Raw genomic sequence first — 7990 nt, forward strand, 5'->3', positions numbered from 1 at the left:
AATTATAAAATACGATTTGCAAAACAGGAAAGAGTATTATTCATTAAAATGCATTCTAGCTATCCAATTTTTGATGAAGACTCTCAACTAATTGTCCCAAGTATTACTTTCGCAAACATGGGAATAAGCAACGACTCAAAACCAACAAAAGATGATCTACCACGAGAATCACCAACACAGGATCATCTAATTTTTGCACTCGTCGGTGTCTATTTAGCATCATCACGTATAGGCAACGATAAAGATCAAAAGTCAAGAATCAGAGTGAATTACGCTAGTAAAACTTTCATTATCTATTCGTTAACAGACAGTGAAATCACTCCGGAAGCAATGAAAGCAATTGAAACCTTCGAACAACCTTTCGAAAAGTTTTCTCATCAATTAGCTGAATTACCTGCTGATATCAAAAAACAACTTTGTAAACATATTATGCATGCACCAAGACACAATTGCAGTCACTGTTGAGAAAACATAGAAGAAACACCATTCATGGAAGATTAACGATAAAAGAAAACATTATTCAAAAATATGTCTTTTTGGAGGTGGGAGAAAGCAATCATTATTAAAGAAAACACATCATTGAAGACATTATTGAAGACACCCGTCCTTTCAACGTGGAAGGAATTATTATATTGTTATTTTTATGTAATTAAATAGAAGTGTCGGTAGGATAATTATTAAGTGTCGGTTGTATTATTTGTAATGTAACATAAAGTGTGTAACCCTCAATAGTCTAGGGGGCTATAATGTAAATATGTGTGTCGTTTTGCAATCAAACGATTGCAACCCAATTATGTAACCGACTCCTTCGAGCCTATAAATAGGGTCTTGGTCCATATGAAATAAACAAGTTAAGTTTGAGTGTTTAAGACTTGAGTTGATCTCAAAGTTTTTTCTCTGTTGAAATAGTTTGTCTATTTCTGAATAGCAGAGCCCTATCAAAACTATCCACATAAACATTCAATTATTCAACACAATCCATGATCAAGACAATTCAACGTATCAATCAGGTATAATCTTATCTTAATATTCATTTATCCATCATGTTGTTAAAATTTGTATCAGAGCAATTAATCCATCATCATGTTATTGTCCTTTCCATGACCTAATTAATCAATCTCTGCAAATTCCATGACCACTTTGAAATCTATAGTTAAATCGGACCCAACCATACCTCTACCCAAAATTCTTCAGATATGGTATGTCTCCATCATTTATCTTCATGTATGGCCCGTATTCACATAATCAACAAAGATACTAGGGCTTAGGGCTATATCTATTTCTTCTCTTCTGGTTGCTAGAAGTTATTAAAGAAAAAGGAAAGCATCTTATTCCAGTCGTTTTCATGTTCTCTTCCGTCGACCACCCTAAGCCCGGTCAAAAAACCCTTCCCGCCAGTAAAAAAAACCCTTCATCTCACTCACAACGCTGGAGATTAAGGGTTCTGCAACATATTAATCGCCTCCTTCTCTTCTCTCCGTTCCATCTGCCGCCCTCCCTCGTTGTCTCCTTCCATGTTCATCCTTCTACTTCTCCCCTGTTACTTTCTCAAAAGTAACAGTAAAGGTATTTGATTTTGATTCTTCATCAATTAGCGAATATGTTCCCATCAAGTCCCTGGTGGAAGAAACATTCGAGTTACAGACCTAAACAAACACGAATACATAGACTTAGTTGCCGAGCATCGGTTGACCACTGCTATCTGTCCTCAAATAAATGCATTTTTGGAGGGTTTTAACGAATTGGTCCCTCGGGATTTCATATCCATCTTTCATGATAAAGAATTGGAGTTATTAATTAGTGGACTTCCATATATCATCTATGAGCAACTCAAATATTTTGCTTATATTTCTATTTGTTTTTTGTTATTGGTTATTTACACAGCAGTTTGTTTGTTTTTTATTGGATGATATGAGGCGTAATATAGAGTATTCTAGATATAGTGTTGCATCTCCTGTTATTCAGTGGTTTTAGGAAGTTGCTCAAGGCGTAAGTAAAGAAGATAAAGCTCTTCTGATGTAGTTTGTCACTGGCCACCAATCCCTTATGATATGATTATGTGAACTCTACCGATGTTTCTTTGCTTGAATCAGCTATCGGATATAGAAATAGACAATGAATGTTTAAAAAAAAAATATATTTTTAGCAACTTCAATCAAGTTCTTTTAATGATGAAGACATTTCTCAGGTTAACAAGCCATATCTTCCATTAGCATCTTGAGAATAATCTTTTAAAACTGGTGTTATCATTGTATCCTCATTTGCATTAATGGTAAATAAACGTTACACTTTTTGGCTAATTTAGTTTTGATAAAATACGTAATGTGTATTATTTTTATAGATAACATCTTCAACTGACATTATTAATTTGCTATTCTACCCCTCAGAGTTTTACTCTTGGATGGATCGTTCGATAATGCTATAACCAAGGTACAATACTACAATTGACTTTAGTTTGATGTTGAATTTCCTTTTGCTACTTACTTTAAAATTTTAGTTAATATTGGATTTATTCAACATCATATGTTCCAGGCATTCCTTTATTCAAATCATTATACACATTAAGCTACATATGCATCTCAGCAGGAGCATCATGCATTCTTTTGATTTTTGTTTTTTACATGATAAATTTGTGATAACAGAAGCTTGAGTCATTAGGTGACTAAATGTTTATTTCCATTTTCCGCCTATGATATGATGCAACTTGGTGTTGTTGGGAAGGTACACATGGCTTCAATCGTCCATTATTTGTGCAAATGACTAAAATACCCTTTTAAATGATGATTGTATTTTTGAAATTTTGTGAATATCCAAATTTTTTAAAATTAGTTTGCCTTGTTTTTACTTTAATTTATTCCCTTTTTACCCTCCATGGTAAAAAGTGATTTGATTAGAGGTTGTGGCGGTTTGTGCTTATGCGTAGAATTGAAAAGAGTTGATAATATGTTGTTTGCAAGGTCATGAAGAATTAACAAAAGTGTCTTGCTATAAAAAGGCAACATATTTCTATTATCAAGCTCATCATAATTTATGGAAAATCATAGTATGCATCAAACACTATCTGCTTATTATATGATGCATCATAATTTATGACTTGTGAAGTTGGTTATAAACTTTTGGTGGTTAATTGAACCATTTTCAAGTAGCTGATTTTGGGCATGAAAATGTAGAATGTGTTAGGTACAAGCTGGTAGAAAAAGAGTCGACACTGGTTGATGTATCTTCAAGTGGTGTGGTTGCAAAGCTTAAAGCTCCCATGGAGATTGTCAAAGAAGAAATTACTCATGGGTTTCTTTTAACGTTGTACATGTATTATATTTACTTACTATTGGAATGATTATTTGTATTTGATATATTCGTGCGATGAATTATCTTTCTTATTTGCAGTATTTAATTTTGTACCATGAGACTTTTAATGTGTTATTTAGTTTTAAAATTACTAAATCTATCAAAATATATAAATTTTAAAACATTTAAAATTATAACACGAAAAAATGTGTGTCGTCTTTCTTTATGACAGGAGCTTTAATGATACGCAATGCGAATCGTAAATGTGCGTCGTAAGGTTACAACACGCAAATGCGTGTCATCTTCCTTTATGACAGGGCCTTCCTTGATACGCATTGCGTGTCGTAAATGCGTGTTGTAAATAGACAACACACAAAAACGTGTCGTCTTTCGTTATGATATGGCCTTCCTTAACACGCATTTGCGAGTCGTCTGAGCGTTTTACAGCACGCATTACGTGTCGTAAAAGGCGGTTTTTGTAGTACTGCACGAAATATTTTGATACGATGAGTCACATAAAGGTTAAACACAATAAAAACATACAAACATTAAAGAAATTCTTTTTGAATTTTTGTTTGTGAAAAATAAAGACAAAAATAAGAAAAAAAATGTAACATCCGGACTTTTACCAGGTATCATGTAAATTGAATTTTGTTGAATTGTGAGGGGGACTCGGCGAGTTGGAGCTCAGACTCGCCGAGTAGAGACGCGGATTGGACGATGGATCGCGCCTGGACTCGGCGAGTCCAGGATATGGACTCGGCGAGTCTGCGCTGTGTAGTGAAACCCTAAATTTCCGGGTTTGAGACCTATTTAAAGGGCCTTATGGCCGTCATTTGTGCTCACCCAACCCTTAGAGAGAAACCCTTGAGTGCTTGAGCGATTTGAGAGAGAAAGGAGCATTTCTTGACCTTGAGTGTGCCATTTAGCAAAGAAGGAGGAGATCCTAGGCAAGAGGAAGCAAAGGAGGTTGCTATTTCGTGGATTTGGAGCTTAGATCATCAATCTAGAGGTATGATTTCGGTTTATATTCTGTTTGGTGAAGTTTTATGCGATCTAGGGCTTCTTATGGACATTTATGGGATGATTTGATGCCCAATGGTTCCCTCCTTGTGCTGAGGTTTTGGATCTGGATCCATAGAGGTCCAGAGACCCTCACTCATCAAGCTTTATGTATGGCAATGGAGTTTATGACCTTGTGTTGTAGTATTTGAGTAAAAAACATCATATATGGTCATATAGAGGTTGTATGTGCATCAAGATTGTAACTTTACGTGCTAAATGAGCTTGGAAGGACTGGATCTATGGGTTAATGGACTGGATCTGACCTTATGAGCAAGTTTGAGTCATTGCATGGCACGGACTCGCCGAGTCCGAAGAACAGACTCGGCGAGTAGCATGAATGTTGCCCGACCACACAGTGAGTGGTCTTGCCGAGTTGGGGAGGGTTGACTCAGTGAGTCAGGGGGCAGTCAGAGTGGACAGGTGGACTGAGTCAAGATGGACTCGTCGAGTTGTTCTTGAGAATCGGCGAGTTGAGTCGTGGTGGCCCCACAACTCATGCCAGGTGGAACTCGTCGAGTTAGGAGAATGCTCGACGTGTCAAGGGAGGATTCCAGGGAAATTGGTGTATACGCTCAGACTCGCCGAGTCGCTATAGCGCACTCGCCGAGTCCGGTCAAAGTTGACCATTGACCGTTGACCTAAGTTGACTTGTTATAGTATGGTCAACCCTAGTTGGGAAAGTGTTAATTAGAGATGTATTGTGCTATAGGAGGACTATAGCTCGGCAGATCGAGTGATTAGCGATTTCAGATTTACGACTTACCGAGACACACGAGGTGAGTCTTCTCACTATACTTTACCTTGAATAGGTAACCAGAGTTATGTGATAGAGTATTTGTATGCTATGTATGTTACGTGTTGTACTGCATTATTTCTATGTGATTTATGTGGTGCATGTTTATCAAAGCTAGAACCTAAGGGTTCACAGAGTTTGGGTGCACGGACCCACAGAGTTATAGCCTCGAGTGGCTAATATGTGTTATATGTCGTATTTTGGGGAACTCACTAAGCCTTGTGCTTACAGTGTTTGATGTTATTGTTTCAGGTACTAGTGACGATCGCGGGAAGGCGCCGGCTTGATCCGTACACACACACGTTCGGAGTTTGATATTATGATCTTGGGATTTTGTATTGTCTTATTTAGATAATTAAAATGGTTGTTTTGATGGATATCGATGGAATTATGTTTTATAAAAATTGAAAATTTTGTTTTGAAATTTACGGTGTTACAAAAAAAAATTTGGAATTTTTGTTTTTGAAAATTAAAGACAAAAATAAGAAAATCTTTTTTGAAAATTTTGTTTTATAAAACTGAAAGCAAAAACAAAATAATAAACAGTTACCAAAGACTTTCGATTCAAAAAGTAGCAACTCCCATAGACAGTGTACGTCAAACAACACATCTCCCCATAAAGCGAAGTGTGATCTGAACCATTCAAAGGAATTTCAAATGCAAAGGTATGTGAACGCTGGACCATGAACGATTACCTCTGAACACTTCAAAAGTCTTTTGACATCTATTTATTTACGAAGAGTGAGGAACTGAGTTTGAATCAATCATTCCCAAACCATTCAAAATCCTTATAAATTTTTTCTCGTCTAAAGATTTTGTGAATATGTCTGCAAGTTGATCCGCCGTTCTGACAAAATGAACCTTGATATTACCATCTTCGACAAGATCCTTGATAAAATGATAGCGAAGAGCTATGTGTTTTGTCTTTCAATGTTGGACCGGATTATGGTAGATGCGAATGGAACTTTGTGAATCGTAATATTAATTGATCTTCTTCATATTGATTGCATAATCACAAAGTTGGCTTTGAATCCATATGACTTGAGAAGTGCAAGATGTAGTTGCAACATATTTTGCTTTAGCTGTGGAAATCGAAACACATGTTTGTTTCTTCGATTTCTAGCTTACAAGCTTCCCATCCGGTAACTGACATCCACCAGTTGTGCTTTTGCATTCCAATTGACACCCACCAAATTCTGCGTCTAAAAGGGCTTGAACAAAAAAATCCTATATGCGAAGGATACCAAAGTTCCAACGACATTGTTCCCTTAAGATAGAGAAAGATGTTCTTCATAACACTAAGATGGGGTTCTCTTGGGTTCGATTGATACCTAACACAATTACATACAACAAACATGATATCAGTTCTACTCGCAGTTAAGTATAACAACGATCCTATCATGATTCGATATGTAGTAAGGTCCGCAGCTTGCTTATCCAACGAAGGATTCAAGCGTTTTCCCATTACCATTGGTAGTTTTAGCTTTATGCTATTCGTTATTTCAAATCTTTCTATCAGGTTTCACGTATATTTTTTTTTTTGATTGATAAAAATGCCTTCCCTGCTCTGATGAATATGTAAACCCATAAAATTATTTATTTTGCCCATAATGCTCATTTCGAACTTACTTTTCATTAACTCTTCAAATTCCTTCGACAATAAAGGGTTAGTTGAACCAAAAATTATATCATCAACATAAATTTGAACAAGCATCAGGTGATTCCCAACTTTGTTTTGAAATAATATGGGATCAATTGATCCTTGTTTAAATTTAGCAAGTTTCAAAAAATTAGATAAGGTTGCATACCAGGCACGAGGTTCTTGTTTAAACCCATAAATTGCCTTATTGGGAACATAACAATAGTCAGGATACTTATCATTGACGAAACTTGGTGATTGTTCGACATAAACCTTTTCCTCTAATTCTCCATTCAGGAAGGCACATTTTATGTCCATTTGATACATGTCGAAGTCTTTGTGTGATGTATAAGCAAGGGCATTGGAAACGAAGATGCCTGAAGTACTTGCAAGATATAAAAGATGGTAAAGTGAAGCCAATCTCGGCATATATTTACACTATATTATCTAAAAACTCATCATATTCTCATTCTTGGGTGCTTGATACAAGATGTGGTTTTCACATTTGTTCTAATTTGTAGGGGCTAAAAAGAAGTGAGGACGTGGAGCATGGAAGAATGAACTTGATCATGGGAAATATGAGATCTTCACCTGTTACCAAGATTGGAGTTTATAACTTAGTGCTTAGTAATGATATTAGTTTAGATTTCATGAATTGTTTCTACTCGTCAGAAATGATATGAAATATTATTTCTATTCATGCATTGTTAAGATAAGGTTTTAGATATTCTTTTAGTGATGAGAATGGTTCTATTTCTTCTTTTAAAACTGGTGTATTTTATTTTGAAGCTTTACCTTGTGATGGTTTGTATGAAAGTACGATGTATGTAGACAATTTAGGTAATATTGTATTTCAAATTGATTTCTCTAATGGTATAGACAAAGCATGCTTGTGGCATTGTCGTCTTGGACATGTTAATAAGAAACGCATTGCCCAACTCCAAAAGGATGGAGTATTGGAATCATTTGACTTAAGGTCAGATGATACGTGTGAGTCTTGTTTACTAGGAAAGACGAAAATATCACCTCTTGCTTGTTCTTGTGAAAGAGGTGAATGATTGTTGGATCTCATAGACACAGATGTGTGTGGGCCTTTCAGATCTACCACAAGGGATGCAAATCGATTCTATGTGAATTTTACTGATAATTATTGCAGATATGGATATATCTACTTAATCAAGAATAAGTCAGAAATGTTTTAAAAT

The 7990-nt window shown here is 35.8% G+C and overlaps 1 long non-coding RNA gene across 1 annotated transcript; it reads left to right on the forward strand.

Moving 5' to 3' along the window:
* Positions 1 to 1206: 1206 nt before the first annotated feature.
* Positions 1207 to 3389, forward strand: LOC145029971 (uncharacterized). Its single transcript, XR_013676588.1, has 3 exons — positions 1207 to 1566; positions 2388 to 2430; positions 3171 to 3389. It is a non-coding gene; the product is annotated as an uncharacterized LOC145029971 (long non-coding RNA).
* Positions 3390 to 7990: the final 4601 nt, after the last annotated feature.

This window comes from Lactuca saligna, chromosome 1 (genome assembly GCF_052625555.1).
Source record: "Lactuca saligna cultivar CGN05327 chromosome 1, ASM5262555v1, whole genome shotgun sequence".
Taxonomy (NCBI): Eukaryota; Viridiplantae; Streptophyta; class Magnoliopsida; order Asterales; family Asteraceae; genus Lactuca; species Lactuca saligna.